At 52.6% G+C, this 25,354-nt stretch overlaps 1 protein-coding gene and 1 long non-coding RNA gene across 2 annotated transcripts in view; both read left to right on the plus strand.

Annotated features, from left to right (window-relative positions):
- The first annotated feature begins 3,637 nt into the window (after positions 1–3,637).
- Positions 3,638–8,604, plus strand: LOC139440337 (uncharacterized). The gene is made up of 3 exons (XR_011650501.1): positions 3,638–3,790; positions 7,020–7,144; positions 8,273–8,604. It is a non-coding gene; the product is annotated as an uncharacterized lncRNA (long non-coding RNA).
- A 3,940-nt stretch (positions 8,605–12,544) lies between these two features.
- The window catches only part of ZNF281 (zinc finger protein 281), a 28,135-nt gene continuing 15,325 nt past the window's right edge, over positions 12,545–25,354 (plus strand). Inside the window, exon 1 of the mRNA XM_053913161.1 lies at positions 12,545–12,690. The gene's annotated coding sequence lies outside the window, so the exon portion shown is untranslated. The remainder of the gene's footprint in view (positions 12,691–25,354) is intronic.

A 25,354-nucleotide genomic window follows, 5' to 3' on the forward strand; every position in this document is an offset into this window, starting at 1 on the left:
CCTCCGCGGCCCTCTCTCCAGCCCTGCAGCGTCTGGCTCGCCTCCTCCGCTGGCCCTTACTCTGGTCCCTCCCTCTGCTGGGAATGCCCCCCACGCCGCTCGGCTGTGCTTCTTAGCCGTGTCCTCCACGAGCCTCTAATGCAGGGACCCCGAGCCAGCCATCCGCACGTCCCTCATGGCACCTGGTAGTGTCAATGGCACTCAGGGGTCCTCAGGAAGATGCTGGCATGGGGGTGGACAAATGGGGGTGGACAAATAGGAAGAGAGCAGCTGGAAAATGCCCGCCCGCGGTGCCCCGAAGCAGGTAACTGCGAGGGGCCAGGTGTGGTCCTGGTGCTGCTCACACAGGTGTGGGGCCCTCTCTGAAAGACACGCTGTTCTCTCAGGGCGGGGTGGGGCGGGGTGGGGCGAGCGGTGCACAGGTACCAGAGGAAGCAAAGTGAGAACCCCAGGAAATGGCACCTGTTCTCTGGCCGCCCCCATAGGTACAGTGCCGTCACATGCCCATAATTCCTCTCTCTCTCTCTCTGGCTCTTTCAGCTACAGAAAATGCTCAGTGGTAGCCCTGGCTGGGTGGGCCAGTGGGTTGGAGCATCGCCCCACAAACCAAAAGGTTGTGGGTTTGATTCCCGGTCAGAGCATGTGCCTCGGTTTTGGGTTAGGTCCCCGGTTGGGAGGCAGCTGATTGCTGTTTCTCTCTCAGATCGATGCTTCTCTCCCTCCCTTCCCATCTCTCTAAAATCAATAAGCATGTCCTCGGGTGAAGATAAAAATAAAGAATAGGAAATGCTTAGTGGCAGGTCTACCGGCAGGAAATCAGCAGCCAGTGGGGGTGCCATTCATCTGGCTGCGTTTCCTGTGTTTCTCTGCCCGTCTCGGGAACAGTAAGCAGGCTCAGCAGACTTCAGGAGAGTAGACTTCAGGAGAGTGGACGGCAGCGCAGGCCAGGGTGTGGGGTGGTGAGGACGTGGACGTGGTCTCTGATGCCCAGGGTCCCAGCTCACCGGCCTCAGGTGAGGGTGCAGACTGGGAAGAGGCAGCCCCCCATTTCCACCTGTTTCCTTCCGCCCTGGGGGTTCTTGGGCTTCTGAAGTGCTTCTGCCCAGTGAGCCCGCACCCTGCCCGGAGTGGCTCCTCGTCCGGCAAACATTGCTGACGACGGAGCTCAGTGTGCGGATCTCGGCGGTGCCAACCATGTTCACGCTAGACGGTCTGGAGGTCTAGGGAATGGAGCCATTTCCCGTGTCACCTCCCAGAGAAGAGAGTTAGTGATTTCTGGATTCCCATGTGGGGAAACGTTAACAGGTTGAACATTTTCTCCGAGGACTATGAGAGCTGCACATCCGCGTCGTAGAAATCGTGGGAAAGGCGGCGAGCAGGGAGAGAAGCCGAGGAGGGCACGCAGCCCGTTCTGCAGAAAGACTGTGCGGGAAGGGGTGTCTCCCCACGACACCCGGAGAACAGGAGGCGCCGGGCCGGCTGGCGGGACAGCAGAATATAAGACCGAACCCCCCAGGCCTGACGCGGGCAGCCGCTCCGCCTTGGCTGCATCCTGCTCGTTGTGGAAAAGCCGGGGCAGGTGGCTGACTGCGGGTGGCTCAGACCCCCCACTGCAGGTGGGGAGCATGTGGGGGCCAGGAGTGCATACACATGCACGTGTGTGCTCGTGTGTGTGTATACGTGTGATGTGTGTGGTGCGTGCATTGTGTGTTGTCCACGGCATGTGCATTGTGTGCTGTGCATGGTGTGTGCATGCCTGTGCACCGCATGTTGTAGGTGGTGTGTGCATGCCTGTGCATGTCCGTGTGTGTGGGTTGCTGGCACAAGCACTCAGGGTGGGCAAGGCCAAGGGGAGCGTGAAGGGGCTGGGCAGGCTGGAGAGGCCTTAGAGGTGGTGCTGGGCAGTGCCCGGGCCGGTTGGGTCCCCGTCTGCAGGCGGCCCTCTTGGGGTCTTGCAGATGCCGAGGCCCCGGCTCTGCCTGGGCACCTTCGGGGGCAGAGAAGCCCTGCCTGTGGCCTGGCCGGGCTGTCTCGGCTGAAAATCACAGCCTCTGTGTGCTAGCTGGGGCCCCGTGACCAGAGTGGACCAGGAGAAAGGGAGCGCGGGCACTGGGGAGGGCGGAGGTGGGTGTGGACCCCGCCACACTGGGTGAGCAGGGGCTCCTGTCCCCCAGGGGCTCTCGGGGAAGGTGGTCTGTGGGCAGGACACTATCCCGGAGGTGCATCAGACGCCCCGGTCCCGCCCCGGTGCTCGCGCTGACCAGCCTTACGCCTGTTTCCCCGGGTCTACTTTGTTTTCTAAAGTGCAATCAGCGTGCGCCCTGGCTGTCCTTCAGGAGAGTGATCGAGAGAGTAGAATGCGCTGGGCAACACGAGAGAACCTCACTGCAGTGCCCAGCGGTGTCCTGTGGCCCATCCCACGCCCCCTGCAGGTCCCTGAGTGCAGTGCTCCCTCCCCAGGGCCTCCCAGGCCCCCAGGCTGGGGTAGGTGCCCCCATGATGTCTGCCCAGGGTTGCTGATCCCTGGCAGGCTGACCTGCTAGCTCCCCTGGCTGGTGGGTCCCTGGACCTGTCCCAGCCCCCAGCCCCATCCCCAGCAGTGTGTGTGTGTGTGTGGGGGGGGCTCTGTTGATCTTATTGGCCGCAAGTGGGGGCGTTGCTAGTGAGTCGCTGCAGAATATAATGTGGTAGTTACCGGTTTGATTTTAATGAGGTTTTAATCAGAACTGGAGAGATGAGAGCAGAAGGAGAAAAGGAGGTGCGAGCTGCCCCCCAGGTGTGCCGACTGCCACACTTGCTGCTCACTGAGTGTGGGTTTGGTGCAGATGGAGGAAAATCTATTAAAACTTTGTAACTTTGTACCTGCTGCTGCCCAACCCTGAGCGGCACCCTGAGGCCAGAGGAGCCAAAAGGAGGTGGGGTGAAGCGTGGGCCACACGACCCGGATTCCGTCGGCCAGCCACTGCCCGGCGGGGGGGCCCTGGGAGCATCCCTGCTCTGGAGCCCGGCTGGCTGGGGTCAGGATACCTGGGCCGGGAAGGGGGAGGCATGTTTAACAACCTTTGACTTATACTGGCCCAGAGCCCTAACTCGCATGAAGCCAGCATAAAAGGCTTCGGTGGGCAGCCCACCGAGGACATGGCAAGGGGAGACTGGCAATAACTTTTTGTCCCGATGTCTGGCAAGAACGGGTACATTCAAACCGAAGAACCAGCAGACGGGGTGTGTGCGCATGGCTGAGTCTGCTGTGCCCGAAGAGCGGCTGGACCCACCAGAGAGCCGCCAGCCGCTCTGGAGCTGGCTCGGCGCATGGGCCGGGGCTGGAGGGGGGGGGGGGGATTCACAGCCGTGGGCAGGTGCGATTGCCGAGGGCGCCGGCGGGGGCCTGGTCTGGGAAAGGCCATCAATCCCGTCAGAGGTGGATTTCATTTGCTATTTTGGGTCGTTGTCAGAAGGTACTCCACAGTTCTCCTGGCCAATGCCTGACTTTGGCCACTGTCTCCGGCTGCTTCTCGCTCAAGGACATTCTCCGCTAAAGTGGCAAAATAGTCTCTGAATGCCTCCTGTTCTTTTGTGGCTGGACTCTTGCCCCACCTCACTGGACTCTGAACGGGTCGAACAAGCTGCCTCTCCTCCCGGTGCTGCAATGCGAGGCACCCCGTGGGTCAGAAGCAGCTACCTTCTCCCATTTCCACCCGACGCCGCGTTGGTGCCCCAGAATCCTAGGATCCGTCGTGTGCTCAGCGGGTCAGGGGAGGCCGCTTTTCAGGAAAGAGACAAGTCACTTGAGGTTTGGATGGGTGAGAAAAGGGGTTGGTATTTTCTTTAAAAAATATTTCGCATGACAGGGAATTTTTGTTTCTACGGAGATAGTGGCGAGAGGAACCTGTTAGCTGTTCGTGGCAATGAACCCATCCCCTCCCCGCTCCCCCCCCCCCCCCCCCCCGTGCTGTATCACTGCGCATTTATTCAGTAGCTAAAAGTTTCAAAGTTTCCTCTGTAACCGAGTGGAGAGGTTTCGGATCAAGGCTCTGGCTGTCTTCACAGGCAAAGTGATGCTTGCCTCTTCCCGCTGCACAGTCCTAAAACCCCAGCGCGTGTTTGGAAAAAAGGGTGGCTCCTCCTGGGTAAAAAGTTGGCGTTGTTCCTCCACAGACTTAAAAAAAAATAGATGTTCCAAATCAAGAAAGATGTGTTGTAGGCTCGTGATTCCACCTGAGGGTAGAAGAAACACTGTGTCTGCCCTTAGAACAATGTCTCAAGTTTACAAAGAGCAAGGTGGGCCCTTTGTTTGGAGAGAACAATAGCCCCACCCAGGGGAGGGGGATGCATCTCTGGATAAACAGCCCTAACAGTCTATGAGACCTTAGGTGTTGACAATCTAGAGGGCCTGGGGACAAGTTAGGGATCCGATCTGGCCCCATCCCTGCCTCCCACGTGTCCCTAAACCGGTTGCTGCTGGTTCCTCAGGGTAGCAGAAACAAGTGCCGCTGGAATTTTCACCCAGGGGGCATGGCTTTGCGCCCCTTCTCTGTGAGGTGGAAGTGTGAACCGTTTTTTAGGAAACACGGATCTATATTCCAATCAAACGATTTCCCAAGGCCCTGGGATCAGATTTATTTGCAAAGCCACCCTTCACTGAACCCCTTTCCCTCCTGTGGAAGTGATCCCTGGGTAAATTAGCGACGGGCCCCTGATTAATTCCAGTTTGCTGCTGTTCTCGGATTTTAAAAGCCTGCATCCTTCTTCATAAATGCTGCCCATAAATTTCAGCCCCGAACGACCTGCTCAGAATTTCTCCTTTACGGGAAGAATCGGGCGTCCCAAGGCAAATAAGAGTGCGGTGACCCCCAAAATGGGCCAGATTAAAACCCACCCATAAAAAATGAAGGGCCGCCAGCTGCAACTCTCTGGGGCTGCTGTGTGCTGCCGACCCACAAGGACGTGGCTTTGGGGTGAGCCCTGGTCTCGGGTGACATCCGTTCATTCGTATTTAAACCCTTTGCATAGATTTCTCTTCTCAGGGGGACATGTTGCTGCCCTACATTAGATCTACTTAAAATCTATCAGGAGTATTGATCCTGTTTTCACTCAGGCAAGTCGGCACAGTGACACCGTCTCTGTCTTCCTGCCTCGCCCGCCAGAGGGGGCAGGGAGGTGTCGACGCGAAGCAGAGCCTCCCTAACGTGCCAGATGCCCTGTGCCTGGGCTCTGGGTTCTCCGCAGGCCTTCAGACCCGGTGAGCTGATTGTTTGCCCCACCGAGCGGTGGTCATTCGCCCTGTGGCCACACCTCTCTCGATACCAGCTCCCCTGTTCAGTCCGCAGAGCTGGCTGAGATAGGACTCACAGGCTCACCACTTGTAATGGTCTTCCACCCACGCGGACATGTTACATCTGAGCACCTCCGGGTTTTCCACGGCCGTGCAATGGGCGTGCAGAGGGGCCTGATGTGGCGGGAACGCTGCCGTGGCACTCAGTAGATAAATCAAATCCCTAACCTCGCTGAACAGCTGTGCTTTTGACGTCTTATCTCAAAGCAATGGACACAGCGCAGGTGGAGGCCCTGATTGAACTTGACATACCTAGGCGGGGGACGCGGGGCAATCACCGTGTTCGGCACCGGGGGCTCCCACCCCGTCCCAAGTCCACGTTCAGGCTGAGTGTGCACACCTCGCGGGCGCGGGGACATCTGTTTCTGCTTGTTGTTCCCCTTGGATGCTTTTCAATTGGATTTCCTCGAGCAGGTCCCAGGCTTGTCACTGCCGCCGCCAGGGTCTGTTAAGCATCACCGCTGGCCCTCCATTAAGGAGGAGGTTCAGGGCTAAGCTAATAACTCGCCTGCCTCTCGGAGTGATCACTCATCATCAGGCTCCTGGGACGGGGAGGCTTCTTTGTCTGCGCCGCCTCCGGGGGAATTGGTTCTGTCCCCGCGTTCCCCGGGGTGAGGTGTGAGGGGGCAGGGCCCATTGTCGCCCCCTCGGAGCTGCTGTGGGATGCTGTGCTCATGTGCCCACCGTCAGAGCCCAAGGGACTGAATCTCCCCCACAACGCCCGAGACCCGGGGTCCTTTCTGCAGGAAGCCCAAGTGTGACACGTGCTGGTTCTAGGCTCCTTCCTCCACTCAGAGTCGCTGAATGTGCTTTGAAGGAAGGGAGGTGACTGAGAGTGTGACACAGAGCCTACGATGTTCTCCGGCTGGGTCCGATTTGGCGACAGATCATGAGTGGACCAAGTCTGATGTGTGTAGGGGAGCAAGTGTGGAGCCCACCCATCCCAGGGTGGTCTGAGGTGGGCTTGGAAGGAGACAGGCAACTGAAAAGCTGCTTAGAAGGATGCCCTGATACAATCTGGTAGCTTCTGCTTTATGGTCCTGGTCTCCCCATATCAAAGGGGAGGTCCCCATTCAAGGGCAGGGCAGAGACTCCGCAAGTTCGCTCCCAGGTTCGGGGCATGTGAAGCTTCCTCCCTGAGTCTACTTTCTAGGTGCCTGCTCAGACAGGAGAGAAACGGGAGTCCAGCGCCCCTCCGCCCCTGGGGTTGGGGCTCTGCTGTGACATCACAGCTAGGCCTCCGAGGAAGTGGCCTCCCGCTGCTAAAGCCCACCCTGACTTTAGACCCACAAGCATTCCTCCCCCACCCCCGGGGCCAGGCGTCTCCTAGCGAGTTCTCTCTTTCGGTCCCTTGTGCGGATCAACCTCAAAGCTAAAAGTGGCCATTGGATGCGTAGCCCGAGGAAGAGGCCCCCCGAGGGGTCGGGCCTGGTTACGGGAAATAGGATCGGGTGCGGGGCATCCCTGGGATACACTAGGTTGTCCCAGGTACGGTGGGAGGGGGCCAGGGACGCGAGTCGAAAGCCCGCAGTATTAATTCGCACTCGTGCCATTTTAAAAACTACTTGGTTTTAAACGCGTTCACGGACAACGTACACAATACCTCCCAGGCAATGTGTAAACCAGTGGCCCATACTCTGTCTTTACCGCCTTTTTCTTCTTATCTCGGCGCTTGTTTTCATTCCAGAGTCCTCCGGCGCCGAGCGCAATTGCGGGCCCCGCTTTTGTATTTTATCTTCGGTGCAGCTGCCGCTCTGGTCTTCAGTGTGATTCCAAGGCAAGACTTTTGGTGGCTATGCAATATTCCACCCGGTAAGGGGCCCAGAATTGCCCCAGATCATGTTTTGAGGCTGTTTCCAACCATTTTACTGGCAAACGTGTTTGCATGTACAAACAGCTTTTTAACGACCGAGATTTCCTCCATGGAGAGTCCCGCAGTCACAGGCTTAGGCAGCCTGCGTGGCTGGAGAAGTCCCAGGTTCTCTGACTTTCCACTCACAGAAAGAAAGCTGTTTTTCCCGGTTCCAGTTTAGCAGGGGAATTTGCTTATCTGACCTACATCTTGCTAATATGTGGTGTGCTTCCTGGCTTATTCAGAAACCCTAATGTTCTAACCATCAGGAGAACTTAAAGGGGGGGGGGGAGCACCATTTTATGCTGTGTGTTCAAAACAAACAAAATTTTCCAGAATGAAAAAAATCCTGATTTATCATCATAGACTCACACGTTTGGCTTGCAAATATATCTTAGAGAAGGTGGATGGAGTTGGGAGGATGCAAACAGAGCGGGTGTATTAATAGGCGTGTAATGATATAAAATTTATTCGGGGGGTGAGGTAAAACTTAATGGCTCATAAATAGCAAATTCATTATATTTTTAATACTCCACTTACAGGAACACCATATAACACTTTTACGGCTGCATCTAAATCCTTGACTCAACTTGATAAACAAATATTTCCAAATCTTGACCGTGCCGTGATTAGCCAAGTAAAATGTTCTAATAAATATCATTGCATCAGAATCGGGTCGGTTGGGCTGTAAACTGCCTGATGTTTTAGTTATGTGCGGCACTGTGTTTTTAAGGGCTAACAAATTAATTTATTCTAAAGGCCACGTCAAGGTGAAAACACCCTGTTCTCGCGGGGGCATCAGGCACCCCCAGCCGGGCCGGAGAGATGGTCGGGCGTGACGTGTGGCTCGGGTGGTTAAGTATTCATTTATCATTTGCGTTCATTATTAAATTATGTGTCCGGCTAATCTCTAATCATAAAAATACATAGAGCGCCGTAAAGCTCTCGGGAGGCATCGTGAGCGCGCCGTACTTTAGCGCCACTTTCAGGGCTGCCGTGATCGCACACACGCGTGTTTGTCACTCAGGACACTTAATCACCCCGAGGAGGCCCGGCCCTCGCCGGCTGAGTTCCGTAATCTGTTCCAGCCTGCAGGCCACGACGAGGATGTCAGTCCGGGACACCACGCCTGGATTCACCGCAGCCCGGCTGCTTACTCCTTACGGAAACAGGGTCGCACGCCGCCGAAAACCATGTCGACACGGCGGGCCGACTTGGAGAGGCTTGCTTTTCTGGGGTCTCCAAGGCGGCCCGCGGGGCCAGCCGTCCAGGGGTGGACGAAGCTCCCCGGTGGTGATATTCAAGCTGCATCTGCAGACTGAAGGAGCACAGCCGTCAGGGGAGAGCTGGCCGAGGGGAGTGGTGATTTGTATTCGAGCAGCCTGGTAGCTGCTCAATGAACCGTGTAAAAACAGTTCATTAAAATGTTTATGTGCTTGGCTGGTTAATGCAAAGAAAGCTTTATTGCAGCCTTATAAAACCAGGGTAGCTTCAGGCTGGCGTCAGATCAGTGGTTTGCAATAACTCAGGCCCACGCTTCGCCTCTCCCCCGGGGAAGGAAGACCCAGAAATCCCTCTCCGTGCCTCCCGGGCCACAGCTTTGCAGGCGTTTAAAGCCACTCTGGGTGTTATTCCCTTTTACTCTTTTTTTTTTCTTTTTAAAGATTTTATTTATTTTTAGACATAGGGGAAGGGACAGAGAAAGAGAGGGAGAGAAACATCAATGTGTGGTTGCCTCTTACACGTCCCCCACTGGGGACCTGGTCCACAACCCAGGCATGTGCCCTGACTAGGAATCGAACCAGCGACCCTTTGGTTTGCAGGCCAGCCAGCACTCAATCCACTGAGCCACACCAGCCAGAGCTAAAAAGAGTTTTAGCCTTGAGTTTTTAACCCAGGGTTAAAAAGAGTTTCTTATTCTTTTTAAACCAGATAAAACACTCAAAATTCATTTGTAGGCAGTTTGTAATTTTTATTTATTTATTTATTTATTTTGCCTAAAACAATGGAGTACGGTGTGTAGTAAAATCTGATGAACACACGTGTGGCCACGACATTCTGTCTGGAAGTTAAGCTTCTGGGGCATGGCGACTACAGTGAGCATCGAAAAATGGGCAGCACGAGCTGGGGGGACAGCTACGACAATCTCTTTGCCAGCTGGGGTCTCCCCTTCACGTCAACCTTTTTCAGGGCGGACACCGATTTTAAGCCCCCAAGGCTACAACTGTCGGGGGAGCAGAACTGTGAGACCCTCTATGTCGGCATTTAAAAAAAATACTCAAACACACTTGGGTCTGTAACAAGAGATGAGAAAAAATGCTTCCTTAAAACAAACAAAACGCCGCTTTTTATTAGAAAATTGATCTGTGTGGCGAGTCGCTTTCACAAGAAATACACCGTTGGGCCAATGGGTGGAAAGTGGTTTTTGCGACTCATGTCCCCAGAGTCTTCCCGTGCAAGTGGCTTGTTCACAAGTGTGAGAGGCTGAACACGGCCTCAAAGCGCAAGCGTGAGAAGCACATTCGCTGCGAGGGGCAAAGCCGGAGTGCTCACACCAGAAAACGTAGCATTCTGTTAGGAAAGAGGGCTCTCTGCCTTCTCTTCCTCCTTTGTGTGCCCACTTTCTCATTAACATACACGTCGGATGTGTTATTACTACACTTCCTTGTTTTCCCGCACGACCCCCGCCCCACTGTATCAACATAGCACCGGCAAACTCAGGGTTCTGTGAAATGACAACAGTATCGATCATCTTCTGACACTGTGACAAATCACAAAGAGTTTTCTCCATGGCCCCTCATTTCCGATGGAAAGAGCATTCCGTATTTTGACCCCAAATGAATGGAAGCAAGAGCTAATAGTACATAAGGCTTCAGACAGCGATGCTGTCCGAGTTACAGGATTTTTGTAACTAGAGTTTCCCGCAGGGGATCTCAGGAATCCTGCGTGTTATAACTGTGACCCTGGAGGCCACAGGGTGTCGGGAAAAGGGGTGCATTGTGTTTATCTGCGGTGGTTGGAAAGTTAGCGGGCGTTTCCTTCCAACAGCATCGTGGTAGTTTCTTTTCCCATCGGTGTCACTGAGAGTTCCTATTTCAAATCTTCTGTCCCCCACTAATTTAAGGCAACGATGCTAGATTGAGTTGTTTCACTCTTTATTTAGGGGGTTCCATTTTCGCTCCTCCATGGAGTTCATGTATTTCCTTTTTTTTGGGGGGGGGGGTGGAGAGAGGAAGAGAAGCATCAATTGGTTGCCTCCCGCATGCCCCCAACCGTGGACCCAGCCTACAACCCAGACATGGGCCCTGACCAGGAATCGAACCAGTGACCTCTTGGTCCACAGGCTGGCGCTTAATCCACTGAGCCGCACCAGCCAGGGCGAGTTCATGTATTTCCAGTGTGTTTCTTCACTCATTAGCCTCTCAGCTCTGAGGGGTCACTCAGTGCCATCTTGATCGGCCACCCATCTTCCCAAGAAGTCTTGTTGGCGCGTCTGGGATGTCCTGCCAGAGCTTGGTTAGTTTCGGTTTCTTCCCTGGCAGAGGCGGGTCGAGTGCAGCAACTCTCACACTTCCAACACGGCAGACTCCTCCGGTCTGTTCGACTCTGTCCCACTTTCAGGCAGACTACAGAAAACACCACCACCCAACGCTTCCCGGGCGAAACCGCTGACTCCCGCTGTTGGAGAACCATTTTCTATTGCTGCCCACTCAGGTTTCCCAGTGAGTTTGCGCCGGAGAGCTGACAGTCTGGGAGTTCCCTTGAGCTGCAGATGAGCGGCTGCCCCAAGCACGTGCAGGGCTTATCGTCCTAATTCCTGGAACTGCGCCATCTAAGCGGGAATTCTTTGGGGATTAGGTATTAGATCACATAAAGGTGAATTTGACTCCAACACACTGTACGCACCCACAAGGTATGAGTAATAAACCAAAGCCAACACCTAGTGTGACTTCTTACAGGTGGGAGACACTCAACGGACATGTGCAATGAATGAATGAGTAGCAAGGGAGGCGTCTTTGAAAATCTGCTTTGAGCCCTGGCTGGAGTGGCTCAGTGGACTGCCTGCTGGCCTGTGAACCAACGAGTCGCCGGTTCGATTCCCAGTCAGGGCACATGCCTGGGTTGCAGGCCAGGTCCCCAGGAGGGGGTGCGCACGAGGCTACCACACAGTGATGTTTCTCTCCTTTTTTTTCTTCTTCCTTTCTCTAAAAATAAATAAGTGAAATCTTTAAAAAAAATCAGAAAAGTAAAACCTGCTCTGAAATCCAGTGGCTGGGTCTCTTCTCTGAGAGCAGGAGGCTGGGCAGAAGGAAGGGGAGGGAAAAAATCCGTGGAGTTAAGTGAAAAAGCCACCTATTTACCTGTTTTGGAGCCCTCGCCTGGTCCTCAGATGCGCACAGATCACCACTTATGATACCCATTCGCTCGCTGCTTCACGCATGACCCTCTCCCTCGTCTGGGTGGGCTTGCAGAGCTGACCCTGGGCTGCCGGGTAGGGCCTGAAGCCACACCAGTAGGAGACCACTCAATGGAGAGGGCCTTCTTACCATTCTCGACCGCACAGCCTGTGCATGGATTAAGGGGACGTGAGCAGTGGCGTGGCCCCCCAGCACGTGACCCCCCACGTGGGGCATGGTCACACTGGGACACGAGGCTGTGCTGGCCCCACAGCTCACGGCTGCACTGGGGATGCGCGTGGCCAGCGGAGACTCAGAGGAGGCTGCAGTTTCCATTGAGACTCCTAGCGTGCCAAGAATCAACCTTTCCCAAATGTGTTTGGCTCACATCTGTGTGTGTGTGCGTGTGCATGTGTGGCTATGTCATATGATCTGTGAGAACAGAACGGGGACGGGGGAGGTGGCTGCAGATGTGACCCTCACTCATCTAAGCACACGGCTTGACAATTCCTAGGGTGGCCGAGGAGATCTCGGATAAGTTCAATTAAGCTTCCTCGTCTCCGCAGCTTCAGACAGGTGGGGAGGGGTGGGGAGAGGAAGTCTAGCTAACTGGGAGGGTCCCCCGAAGCCCCCTCAGATTTAATTGTGCTTGAAAGTGACCCCCAGGCCTGCAGCATATCAACTTGATGTGCATAATTGATAACCAAACATGGTTTACAGGCTGTTAAATGGTACGGCCACAATGAAATGTATATAGTGTTGATTAAAGTGGTCTCTGTCCCGAAGGGTCAGAGACATTAACAAGTTAAAAGAGAGTGCGGGCTCTGTTCTTACTCCTCTAACCTTTGTGCCGTTCTCCCTGTAATTGACTCCACATGTTTACCGTGTGTATTTGCGTCAGACGGGAGGCGGTAGGGAGCCCGTGTGGGGAGAAGTGCACGCTCAGAGAGGAGGGCGCAGACACGGCCGCCGCCACGCACGGGCGCGCAGGAAGACTTCAAGGAACCCTCCAGCGCGCCGTGTGTTAAATTGTCTGGCTCCTGCGGGCCGACCAGCGTGGCAGGAACTCTGAGAAGGATTCAAGCGGACGTGTAAATGATAATTACTAGGTAATTTTGTTTGGGTTATAATTTGTGGTGTTATTTTTATAGCTGACATGAGACGTAATGTATTTTTCAGGGTTCTGCCACGGCCGAGGAGCAAGAGGAAGGTGTCAGAAGGTATTTGTAGGAAAGGTTATTGAAGAAGGCTGTTGAGGTTGATGAAATGCTTTGCAGAGGACACGTTTGCTAGCCCATGTCTCAGGAGCCTGCTCTCCTGGCAATGGAGTGACGGTGAACTTGGGCCGGGTAGCGAGCCTTCTGCACCCAAGTTCAACAGCCTTCTTATCTTCACTCATGCACAAGTTGTGCCGTGTCTTTCAGAGACCTTTCCTGCACACTAGCATCGCCGGGCGCAGGGTGCTGTGGCCACTTGCTGCCCGTCTGCCCTGCTGTGCCCTCTCCTGCTTTCTCCTCTTTTGTCTGCTCTGGGCACTGTGGTCATGGTAGGGTCCTGGGCTCTGGGTCCTCCGGTGGCAGCACTCAGGTCTGCCGGCGTGACTGACTACTGCCTGAGCCACATTTGGCACCGCACACCAACCCCCCCGCCCCAACTCCCTGGACTACCCGATGGTGGTAACACGGCCCCTCCGACCTGGCAGAGCACACGGCCCGGGCCTCTCTGCTCATGTGGCTCTCATTATTGGCTGACTGGTAATTTTAGTTGCTTATGTGCAAGTCTTCTCTTCCTGGGAAGACAGCAGGAGCGAGGCCTGGCGCTGTTGGCCGTCACTGGGTCTCCCCTCGGTCCCGGGTGCAGCACGGTGCTGGGCTGGGCATGGAAGTCCGGTGGATGCAGACCTGTGAACCTGTGACAGGTCGAGAGGGACAGGGAGTAACCTCAAGGTGACCCGGTTTCAAAGGCCCAGAGATGGGCCACCTCCCTGCCTCAGTCAACAGCCACTGTGAGTCAACTTCCAGTTTCCATAGACAGGGAACCGAATGACACAGTTTTAAAGTTCCACCAGGTGCTGTGTCCAGACCTCGGGAATCAAGGTGTTCTGTGTCCCCTGAGGGAGGTGGCTCTGGAGCCAGTGTGGCGGCCCAAGGCTGAAGGGTTTACAGCACTCCTTGAAGTCCCCTCTCCGGGTGACACATTCTAGGGACGAGGTGAAACCCACGTGTCTCAGGGCCACTGTGATTTCCAGGCCCCGAATCGGCATTTGCAGCAGAGGGTTTTAGTTTGAGGAGAGGCTCTCCCAGGGGAGCCTCTACCAACCATTTACTGTCTTTCTGCAAGTCACGGCCTCAGGCACGCAGATCCACTTAACGTTTAACTAGTTTAAACAGTAGACACCGGCCACCTCAGTTAGCTCAGGGGTCATTTCAGGGAACCACAGGGGAAGTTATGTTGAAGTTATGTTGATTGAGGGATCTTTCTGACTCTTCCAGTTTTTCTGGACTGCTTCTTTTTCACCACATGGAGATTTAAAATGATAAAAAGCAATTATCCAAATAATGAAAGCAGGAGGAAAAAAATCAGTACTTTTCCACTGACACTGTTTTTCCGGAAAATGAATTCCTTCCTTCCAAATGATATCTCTCCCCAATTTCTGTGCATTGTAATTGAGCTGAAATATTTTTCAAATCCTAAGCTCTTCAGAGTGGATGTGATATTCCTCATATCAGTGATGAGTGAAAATTCAAGAAGTTGGAAACATGTTTGTGCCTTTTTTTTTCCCATGACTAACCCATGTCTATTCTCTATGAAATTGATGTCAGAAAAGTATTATATATTTTCAGTGGGAAATAGAAGGCTGCCCTCCACTATCCTTGTGAGGACATTGTATCCCTTTAATCATACTTTTCATTTCAGTGCATTGAAATTTCCGTTACCAAGGACAACATCATAAATAAAAGTGTTTGCGAAATTTTACCTGCAGCTCCCTAACTCTGTGCATTAAGCATGAGACCAGCAGAGAGGTGGTCAAATGTGAAAATTTATAATCATTTATTACGTGCGGCTGAGGCAGGAAGGGGATAAAAGCGTGAAGGCACACATCTATAAACGGGAGCCGAAAAGCTTAAATGAAAAGTAAAGTGAATTTCTGTGTCTTGTCATGAAGTAATGAGAAGCTAGAGCTTTTATTCATAGCAGCCCAAGATGCATTTACTCTCAATCTGGCTTCGGCAGTAAATGCTGCCCTGATGTATTGCTCGCGACTTACGGAGAAATATTTGCGCTCTACATAATAGTATAGTTAGGGGCTCGGTGCATGGTTGAGAAGATTCTATGAAGGTTTATAGCTGGTGGTGCTGCTGTAATTTCATCACGATGTAGCTAATGTAGTACTTTAATATCACGGGTTACTTTTTTATTTACCATTTATTAGTAGCTGACAGAGTCGATCATCTCTGCATGATAAACAAATCGTGGCGGGTTCTGCAGGAGCCCTAAAATTCCAGAATGGGCGTGCTGCGGCTGCTCCCGCTACTACACATTCCCTGGAACGAGCTTGCCGTCAAATTATTATTTTGATCCGTGACACGGGAGATGGACTCCCGGTCCGCTGGCCGGAGGAAACGGGGGAACATTTGGTGTCGTGAATACAATTAGCACTGCACGTTCTTTATGCCCAGAGGTCAGTCCTTGATCCAGTTCTGGCGAAGCCTGGGAGTGTCTCTCCAACGTTCTCAGGTGCTTGGCTGGAGCTGTTGTCTACCTGTTCTGTGCCGGGTTCGTGAACATTGCCATCATATTAAGCGGCAATCAATGCTTTCTCGTTAGAGTTTTCTATAGAAAGTTTTCATTTTAACACTTGAAAACGAAACCCAACCGCTCTGATACTTTCTGTGTACATATGGTCCTCCCTTGATAGGTGGATAGACAGACAGAGAGAGACAGACAGACAGCAATATCAGCTGCTGCATAAATTGAGCCATATTAATATAGCTGACACAAGCACCGTTACACAGGACTAGTAAAAAAGGACGCACCCGTCTCCGGACGCTGGGTGGACTTGTGCCAAGTAGACCAAGGGCAAACCTGGACCCAAGCCAAGGTTTAGCACTGAGACCTTGGACATGTCTCCTGACCAGGGCGAAGCTTGGTGATCCCACCTGCAAAGTGGGAGTAATGAGTGCTCTTTGCCCTGCCGACCCCTCCGGATTGTGGGCAGGGCCAAATACGACATTGCACGGAAAAGCCCTGCGTGAACCGAAGAGGAACACGCACTGGGCGTATCACGTGCATACAGAATGGAGTGCTCAGGTCCTGTCCGTGTAATACAGGAACAGCTCTGCTTACGAAGTGGCTACCAAAGCGAGACCTGTCATCGGGCTGGTACTCACCGAACACCCGCTAAGTCAGCCGCTGACAGACCCGGTTGCGTGACAAATAGTTGACGTGAATTTCCAAAAGGAGAATGAATGGGCACCAGGTTAGATACCGATACGAGCCAGGCCCCGATCACCGATTCCAGAACCTCTGCCCCTGGGACTGTATGCCACTCTCCTGTTCAGTGCGATTGGTTAGCCCTTCTAAATTTTTTAATTTGGGGAGCAGACATACACTTAAATTCTCTGCAGACCTGCATCTCCCCGATTCTGCTGTGAAGTCAGGTCTTAGGCTATAATTCAGTGGCGGTGACTGAGCTCCGGTTGGGGAGGGGATACTTCTGGAAATAAAAATAGCCCGACTCCAAAGTACAAGCTTAGATTAACAACTCAGAGAAAGAGCAACAGACTTCAGGTGACTGAAGTGACCGTTCAGAGGAGAACAGAAATGTCAACAGAGGCTTGAGCTTTATTGATTTTTCCATGGGTGTTATTTAGTTCCTGGGGCCTGGAATACCCTCCCCTCTGTCAAGTCTTGCTAATCCGTCAGGGTCCAGCAGAAAGGTGGCCTATGCTACGGAACCTTCCTGTCTACCCCTTGCATTCCACCACGTTGTGTCTCACTTAGAATTCTAAAATGCTGCTTATGTGACAGCCCTGTCTACGTCATTCTTTATTATACTTTCAGTTGTTAAGAGCAAGTTGTCTTTGCCTTTGAGATTTTTTTGGCTTCTGGCCAAAAGAGGGAAAATGAAGATGAGGAAGCCACCCACCTGTCCAGCCTCCCGGTGGCGGAGCAGGGTCCCCGTCCCAGAGTAGTGAGCCTTTTCTCTCAGGGACAGGAGAGCGCAGCGCTCGAGCAAAGCAGGGTTGATAAAATATGCCCCAAGCCTTCCCATTTGAGGTCATTTTTCCCCATTTTCTAAACACATCTATCTTCCTTCTACTCTAAGATGGAGAAATAGACTTTGATACGTGTGTTAGTGATAACAGAGAGCCATGATTTGGGGGGAGAAAGACAACCATTTGGGAAGTCCTGGGTATTACCTCAGCTCTAACACCGGGACACACTCCGGTCTGAGGATCGGTTATGGAGCTTTAATTAATGTGCGCCGCCATCCGAGTTTTGTAAGCATTGTTACTGTTGCTTGAGAAGAACGCACTGAAGAAAGGCTCCGGTGGATTCAGGGAGGCCAGTTGGGATGCTGCTGCGGTAGCCTAGTCGAGGGGCTGGGCAATGTGGGCTTGGTGGGGCTGGGGGTGGTGGTGGTGGTGAGGGTGTTGTATGGTGACGGTGTTGGCAGTGACGGTGGTGTGGTGGTGATGGTGGTGACGATGGGGACGGTGTTGGTGGTGATGATGGTGGTGACGGTGGTGATGGTGACGGTGGTGATGGTGATGGTGGTGATGGTGACGATGGTGGTGATGATGGTGACAATGGTGATGGGATGGTGATGATGGTGGTAATGATGGTGACAATGGTGATAACGGTGGTGATAGTGGTAATGACGATGGTGGTGATGATGGTGGTGATGGCAGAGTGAGGCAGACAGACAAGCCATACATTCAGGCTGTGATGCTGTCAGTCCTGGGAGGGAGTTTCTGCTGCATGGAACGGGGTGGATGGCGCTAGGACTTCCTGACAGACAGAAACCTGGGGAAGGACCAGAGGTACCTCTGAGACGAGCAAGCAGAGATGCTGAGCAGGTAGCAGGACTTTTGTGTCCAAAGCTCAAGCAGGCGATCGGGGCTGGGGAGAAAACTGTGGGCGTCATTAGGCTGTGGTCACACCCGAGACGGCCTCCAGAGAGGCTCCATGTGAGAGAAGGGTCGTCTTCGGGTCTAGACTGAAGAATATCTCGCCCTTAGAGTGCAGGGAAGGGGGAAGGGAACTGGGAAGGGGCCAGGGGACACATCGGGATTTCGACTCTGGCTGTATGAGGTCTGGTGTTCCAGCCGTCGCACTGTTTCTTTCTACGGGGAAAATACCATTATCTTCTATTCTACGAACTCTGGTCTGAGTCACTTACATCCTGAGAGAGTGTTGATGGTGATGCGCTGTCCTGACAGCTTTAATTAAACAAAGATGTGTCCGTGTAGAAAGCACTGAGGCCCCGTCGCTCTCTGGTCGCAGATCCTTTCGAGGGCTCAACTATTGCCGCGTCCATGCCCCTGTCCTGCAGTCCGGTGAGGTCAGAGCCTTTTAAATCGGAGGGCGGAGGTGGAGAGAGCTGGGAGGGAGATTCCAGACCCAATTCCCAGCCTCCAAACCTGTCTCTTCTCTGCTCCCATCTTCTGGGGCATGTCCATGGGGCTCCTGGAATAGTTCTTTATTTTTTTTAAGATTGTATTTATTTATTTTTAGAGAGAGGGGAAGGGAGGGAAAAAGAGGGGAAGGGAAGGAGAGAGGGAAACATCAATGTGTGGTTGCCTCTTGCACGCCCTGTGCTGGGTGCCCGGCCTGCAACCCAGGCATGTGCCCTGACTGGGAATCAAACCCATGACCCTTTGGTTTGCAGGCCCATGCTTAATCCACTGAGCTACACCAGCCAGGGCTGGAATAGTTCTTGAAATGAAAACAACCACTCACCTGGGCAGAGACCTGTGGCAAGCACAGCCTGGGGCCTGGCTCTGGGGGTGGAGGGTCACTTGAGGGTGAAATGTGGGGGTGAACGGTGACCACCTCTCACCGTGGCAGGTGCCCCAGCACTCTGGTGGGCTGTGCCCCAGCACCCGCAACCCCTGGTAGAGGGGGGGGATTTCAAGGTCAAGGACGATAGAGCCTCAGATATGTCCATGAAGTGGAGTTGGCCATTTTTAGTGGAAGCTGTTTAAAGCAAGGTGAGGAGCGGTAGGAAGGGAGAAATGTGTAGGGACAGAGAGGACGAGCTTGAGAAGTCCCCTTGTAGAGAGGCCGGAGGCCGGAAGGAGACATCCCGTGTCAGGGAGGTTTCCATTTCTACTGAGTTTTTGTTTAATGCGGGGACTCCCGAGCGTGTTTAAATCTCGTTGGCAGGGGTCCCGTTGTGAGAGGGAGGTGGGTATTCCTGCAGACAAAAGGGGCGGCTGAGAGCCAGGAAAACCGCATTCCTGAGAACTAGGTGAGAATGGCAGGGGGCTCCTGGGGTGCGGAGCTCCGGCTGGACAGATGAAGGGGCCTGGGGCTTAGGAAATGGGCAAAAGTGCTCTTGCAATGAGGACTGGGCCTTCTCACCAGAAAAACAGGGACTGGAGTAGTTCAAACACTGGGTGAGAGCTTCTCCGGAGGGACAGGGAGTGCCGGGAGGTTAAAGATGCTGGCTGAATTCTCTGGCTCCAGAGGAAACATCAGTGAATGTGGGCTGAACTGAATTAACACAGGCCCTGCCATTTCTTAAACAGGTAGTAAAGGAGTATTAACAACTCAACCCAAAGCCTATGGGCTATGGATTGTACTCTAACATGTAAAACCTACAGGACTTTCTTAACCTGGCGAGAGAATAGAGTTTAAAATGGGTTAGATGTTGATAAAATGAAGGCGTGCCTGCATTATAAACAGCATTATTATGTATGAGCTTTTATTTTAATCCAGTAGAATTTAAGAATGTGTGTCTTCCCTGAGTGGGAAATTTAATTTTTGTCATCGGTTCGCCTGATTTAACGCCCAAACTCGTGGCCTAAGAAAGCCCCAGATGGTCAGAAAGACGTGTGTTTCAGGTGTGGTTTAGAAGTTGCGTTCTGAGACGCTCGCCTCCCCATCTGCCGTGTGGGGGCTGGACTTCTCTGGCTGCACAGCAGGGACTGAGGTAAAGAGTTTGGCATAGAAGGATTTTAGCAGAAAGAAATGAATGAAACAGTTATCTTAATAAAATCGAAACCGGGGGATTTTGCTGAAGCAGCTTTCAAAACATGAATGGCCTGTGCTGACATCAGGAAAGAGTAAAGATGACAAGGTTTGGTTTCTATATGATTGTTTTGGGTTTTTTCCAGTAAAAAAAAAAAAGTGTTATTTACGAGTACTGTGAAAGTATGCCAAAAATACGTCTTCAAATGCAGATGAGATAATTAAGTTTCACTGTCCCGAGTCAAAGGAAAAAGAATGACTTTCGGTCCAATCTTTAAACCTTTGGCCACCTGCCTGGTATTTCTCTTCAATTTCACACTTTGGAACAGCCAGCAGGCAGACGCTCACTCAGGATCAGAACCCCAAAACCCGCTGCCAAAAGAACCTCCTCACCCCCCTTTCAAAGCAAACCTGCTGTCTTAACGCTCTGTGTATGGGGGGGCCACTCAAACTTACCTTTGCTCCCGAAAATTATTGTTTTTGGGTCATATTTCCTATAGTATAACTATCCCTGATTATGAGCCAAAAAATGCATGGAATTTATAACAGATATAGACTATCTCACCTGAATCTTCAAGCTTATAGACTTTTAACTCGATTGTGTTCATTTCCCCACAAAACTAACCCTAGGCGAATTTTTGCAGAAGACACAGTGTGTCTTTGGAGATTGCTGCTTGATGTTTTGGGGAAATGTCCTTCCTTCCTTCCTTTTTTTTTTTTTTTTTTACACGTGCAAATCATTCACACCAGCATCAATGTCACTTAAAATGTCACCCCTCCCAGATGCCATCACCTTAAAGTGATGTTTCTCAAACTTCAGGGTGCAAAAGAATCAGGGTACCAATTTTGGGGGGAGGTCTTTGTTTACTTATTTCTACCTCATTTGGTTTCAACAGCTGCTCTGGAGCAGCTCCAGGGACACCGGGGACACAGCAGAGTGGCACAGGACAGAGGAGGGCCCCAGGGACGGAAGGCAGCCGGAGAAGGTGAAGTCGCTCAGTGCCTTACCTGGCGTGTCCATCTCTCCCCTGCTGGAGGCCAGCAGCACGTTCGGGTCCCAGCCTTCGCCGCTGCCAGAGAAAGCAGCGTCCCACCCCGGCAAGCTCAGTGTGTCTGAAGGACAGAACATGTCCCAGCACCAAGGCCTGAGCGAGATCTCTTGAGTGGGTCTTCAGAGAGGGTGCTTTTTGCGATGCTGTGCGCACTGTCACCAACCACGTCCCTTTAGAAAATGCCAAGTTGCACTTCATAGGCTGTTGATGATACAGCTGGCATGCTCTCGGGTGAAACAATCCTCAGTTAGCCACAGGCAAAAGAATGCAGCTGGACCCTAACCGCATACTGTATACAAAAATTAATGCAAAATGGGTCGAAGGCCTAAAAGGAAGACCTAACATTAGAATACTCTTAAATGTGAGCGTAAATCTTGGTGACCTTAGATCTGACAACGGCTTCGTCGCCGGGGCAGCAAGAGCACCACCAACGGCAAATAAACAGACTTCATCCACATGGAGTCCTTTGTGCTCCAGAGAACCCAACAGAGAATGGGAAGACCACCCGCCGAAGGGGAGAAAATACTTGCAAATATGAGCACCTCTTTCTAGAGCATGTAAAGGAATTTTACAATGCACTAACAGAAAAGAGAAATGGGCCAGTTGAAATAATGGGCAGAGGGGCAGGATAGACATTTATTCAAAGAAAATGTAGAAATGGCCAAGAGCTGGTGAAAAAATAGCTGATGCTCCACATCATTAGTCAGCAGGGAAATGCAAATCGAAACCCCAGAGACCCTACTTCCTTCTGAGTGGGAGTGATTTCCTTATCTGTGAAATGAAAAGGCAGGGCTGTCACGGGCATTGGGGGGGTGGCCTATGAGTCCTTCCCCGGCTGTAACGTGTCTACCTGTCTGCACTGTCCCGTCCCCATCTGTAGGGGGAGGGACAAATCACAGTCATGCCCCCGACCCGTCATTTTGTTCCCATCAAAGAGAAAAGCCTTTATCCTGGAAGGAGTGGCCAGGAAGGATTTGACGCCCAGTTGAGACGCCAGAGACTGGGGGAATGTCCAGCTCAGGTGCCCGACTCTGACCCTAGGGCTACAGCTCCTAATGAGGGGCGAGCCCACCCTGGCCACCAGGACCCTTTACGACCCGCCAGAGTCCTGTCTCCCACAGAAACACCAATGCCGTTGGCGCCACTGCCAGAACAAACACCTGCCTGCTCTCTCGGCGCCCCGGCCCCCCGCCTCCCTGCTGCGAGGCTTTCTCTCCCCTAACCAAGATTTCCGAGCGCCTGCTCTGTCCGAGATCCTGAGACTCGAGCCGTGACCAGCTGACCAGGGCTGCCTCCTGGAGCTAAGAGGAGGTGGGCGAACATCATCGACAATTAGACCTCCTGTCATTACGGGTGCAGGAAAAGCTAATTAGGGGGTGAGTAGGGTGTCTCGGTGAGGCTGGAGGGCTGTGGCCATGGCAAGGGGCGTACGTGTCCTCGGGAGGTCGGTCAGGAAAGGCCCCTCCGCCGAGGTGACAGGGAGGCTGAGACCTGAAGGCAGGAGGAAGCTGGCCTTATGAAGACAGGTGTGCCGGGGACCTGAGTCCCGGCCGGCTGAAGGGAGGCAGTTCATAGCTGCTTGAACGTCGTCCTGTGGATGCGAAGCTGCTCCTGCTCCACCACGAAGAGGATCAGCTGCTTCTGAAGTCAGCCCCCAGGGAGCGAGGCCACCCGGGCTGCAGGCTGAACGGTCGGGTTGGGGCTCTCCCTTCACAGAATATCGGCTCTTTACCCACAAACCCAGAGAGCGAGGCCCCCACAAGGAAGCCTGGTTTTACGCTCGTCAGGAGTGACGGCTCTTCCCCTGACTTCAGCAGCAGGACCGCACTGCGAGCGTTGAAGGCAGTGACTGGTAGTCCCGGACTTGGGGACAATCTGGTGGCTGTTCATGGAGTCGAGCATGGGCAGCCTGGCTGAGTGGCGGAGGGCCCCCTTATCTTTGACCTCTTTGGGGGGAAATAAAACAGGAGGCCAGCTGGAGCGGACCCACTGCGCTCTAAAGCTGCATCGTCTTCTCTGAGGAGTTCAAGTTCGATGACTGGCTGAGTAAAAAATTCAAGCTATTTGGCAGAAAGTGCCGATTTTGTCGGTCCCACCTTTTAGAGATGGTTAGAGAGAGCTTGAAATCCATCTCGGGATTTGTGCCTACACGCCCTCTCCTACAAGAAATCCTCCGGTGAATCTCTGCTCTACCCCACGAAGTGGGCAAAACAGAGAGGAAGGAGAGGCCGATGTGAACAAGCCACTGATCTGTTTGGGGGCGGGGAGGCTGCAGGGGCCCCACCAGCAGCCAGAGCCCAGACTCTGCCTGCGCTCGGCTACTTCATGTGCTGACATTGGACGGGTCACTTTCTTTCTTCATTTAAAAATGGGATGTACCAGGGCAAAATAAGTTCATGCCCCGTTAAGGCAACTCACAGATGTCAAGTTCCAATGCAAATGCTCACAAAGGAACAAGTTGAAGGTCAGGAACTGGAAAGGGGAACTTGCCCGGGGCTCCCTGTCAGGAGTTCTGGCTCCTGCAAGTATGGGGACTGGGATTAGACTTCAGGGGGGGATTTCCAAACACCTCGGCCTTGGGCCATCTTGTTGTTGATTTGAAAAACCTTATGCTTATTCCTTATTCCAAAAAGGGCTTTGGGGGAGGGGCATATACCACAGCAGCTCTTAGCCCCGCTGGCGTCTGTACCAGACAGGCCAGGGGGACAGTCAGCAGACCAGAGCTGACTGGCCGAAGCAGCCCTGCACCCGCAGGAGGAGACCCCAGCAACCTGGGGTCCCCATGCAGGTCTTGGCCAAGTTCAGTCTGCAAGGCATGCGGGTGCACTTCGCACCTCGGCGTGTGCAGCTCTTGAAGTGCGGACGCTCTGTGTCCTGAGAGCTGTAGTAGTCGGTCCCCACGCCAGGGTTTTCCTGCCTCTGTCGTTTCCGAATTTGCCTGCAGATGACGGCTGTGACTCGGGGGATTTGTTTGCCTGGAACAATTTACCCAAAGCCCACGAGAGCGGCTGCTGCAGCCTCTACGGCTCTGGCTCGGTACCAACTACTACCTTCACCAGACAAAGAGGCTTAATGCCCCCGAGTTCCCGAGGCAGCCTGCCCTACGCAGGGACCACCCAGACACAACAGGAAGCGTGGGACATGTTCGCTCTGATCTTCCGGGAAGTTCTAGGAAGCTGATCAGGTTGTTCTTTTCTGCCAAAATGGGGAAGTTCACTTTCAAAACCACTTTCCGAGAAATGTGTGGTGCTGTCTTTGAAGAGAACGTGGAAGTCCAGGCTTCTCAGTGATAAGGGTCCCGAGATACCAGCAGGGAGTGGCTCTGGGTGTCGTGCATTTAGGGCTGTTCTGTGGATAGGGCCCTCCTCCTCCTCCTCCTCCTCCTCCCTTCCCCTCCTCCTCCTCCTTCTCCTTCTCTTTGAGAAACACAACTAAAACAATTTTATTTCCATTTAAGGGGGGCCCTTATGTTACTCAGAGGGACAGTTCAGATTATAAAAGAAGCACAAACCCACTGGAGAAACAAGAGAGAAAGACAAAAAATTTCAGGAAAAGATACTTTCTCAAATTTTACTACACAATTAAAGATTTTTTGGTGTATGTTTGTTTGTTTTTTTTTCTATGTGTATTTTTATATAGTGGTTATATTGTGATACAACTTTGTTGTAGCTTTTGGTCATTTAACAGTTTAGGAAATTTTTTGTTCCATGCTATTAAAAATCTTTTAAAGTTCATTTTAAGAAAATGTTTTCTCATAGTAAAAGAAATAGAAAACTTGAAAAGTACGTAGTATTATAAGAAAAAACTAAGATGGTCCATCATCCTACCACTTGAAGGTAATCGTCATCAGTACTTCAGCATATTCCTTTTTTATATTTAAATGCATTTTTTTATATCACCAAAAACATACTTTTTGCAGCCTGTTTTTCTTCACAGATGTGTCTTAAGCAGTTTCCTTCAGGATTAAAAACTTTTTCTGCCAATGTTTTAAATGTCCGCCTAATACTGTGTCACAGCAGTAAACCGTCATTCGCTCACCCACTCCTCTACACGGGGGTCTCCCCGACAGCTCGTTCTCTCGTCGGTCCCTCTGATTTCTCTCCTCTTTAAGGCTCAGGGCCCCAGTTCTCCGGGGAGCCTTTCATACTCTACTTTGTGTGTTTTCTTTTTAACACTGGGGTCCACCTTCACGAGCTTCTCCTCACTTCTTACACTCAAACTTGCTTGTTTTGCTCCCCCACTGGGTTCTGAGTCCTGAGGATGGAGACCGTGTCTGCAGCCAACACTCACTGTGACTCCTGCTGTCCCCTCCTTCCTCTGGCGGGGTGGTCATCTTCTTTCGTGATCTGCTGTTCTGACCACAGGGCTGGTCAAAGGGTCGACTGGGCAGCCAGTCCCAGCCACTCACAACGGTCTACTCCTGCGCCCACCGAGACTGTCCACAGAGGGCCCCGGGACGCATCTGGGGCCTGAATCCCGTCTCAAGAGTGGAGAGAGAAAAGCCAGTCCCCCCCTTGTTGAC

This window comes from Desmodus rotundus, chromosome 10 (assembly GCF_022682495.2).
Source record: "Desmodus rotundus isolate HL8 chromosome 10, HLdesRot8A.1, whole genome shotgun sequence".
NCBI lineage: Eukaryota > Metazoa > Chordata > Mammalia > Chiroptera > Phyllostomidae > Desmodus > Desmodus rotundus.